Below are 737 nucleotides of genomic sequence, written 5' to 3'. Positions count from 1 at the left end.
AATATTAGTGGCATTAAATATTGAAATCCAACAAATATTTAAAAATGATATTTTCCAAAAAATTATTATTCTGTGTATATTTCAATGTTAATATAATCAACATAAGTCTGTGTTAAATTTTTGTTTATGCAATATGTGTATGTACCATTTTTTAATTTTCTAACTCTTTTATAGTTGAGTGCTACACTAAAACATTATAATAAAAGTATTAAAATATATTTCCCCGGCCCTAAATCAAGGCTGGCAGCTTCCTGACACTGTTGGTTTTAAGTAGGAGCCTAAAGAGATGTCTTTCAATAGTCTGTTGGCCATTTCAGAACACGGGCAGTGAAATGGTCAATTCATTAGAAGGAAACAGCTTGAAGCAACCCCTCCCCCCAGTGATTGGCTGTGAGCGTGGCAGGCTCTGGCGGCCCAGGATGGGAGCCACTGATGTTTCCTGGAACCTGTGCCATGCCAGGACCTGGAGCCGTAGGAAACCAAGCAACCCCTCCCCCCTGGTGAGCAGCTGTGAGCGTGGCAGGCTCCAGTGGCCCAGGATGGGAGCCACTGGCATTTACTGGGACCCGCGCCATGCTTGGACCTGGAGCACCAGGAAACCAAGCAACCCCTGCCTCGCTACCTGTTTTGTTTTGTTGAACTTCTATATACATGAAAGTACGGTCTGCTATTTTGAAGAGAACGAGAGACTGTACGACAGCCATTAGTGACTTCCCTATTGTCTAGTTTTGAAGACC

The 737-nt window shown here is 43.0% G+C and overlaps 1 non-coding gene across 1 annotated transcript; it reads left to right on the top strand.

The window, feature by feature from the left end:
• Positions 1-223: 223 nt before the first annotated feature.
• LOC111756888 (small nucleolar RNA SNORA2/SNORA34 family) lies at positions 224-360 on the top strand. The gene has a single exon (XR_002791275.1). It is a non-coding gene; the product is annotated as a small nucleolar RNA SNORA2/SNORA34 family (small nucleolar RNA).
• The last annotated feature ends 377 nt before the right edge of the window (positions 361-737 follow it).

Source organism: Cavia porcellus, unplaced genomic scaffold (genome assembly GCF_034190915.1).
Source record: "Cavia porcellus strain 051 isolate PalLab524CR breed Dunkin Hartley unplaced genomic scaffold, mCavPor4.1 scaffold_2, whole genome shotgun sequence".
NCBI lineage: Eukaryota > Metazoa > Chordata > Mammalia > Rodentia > Caviidae > Cavia > Cavia porcellus.
Note: the sequence above shows the minus strand (reverse complement) of the source record. Positions and strands in the feature narration are given on the sequence as shown.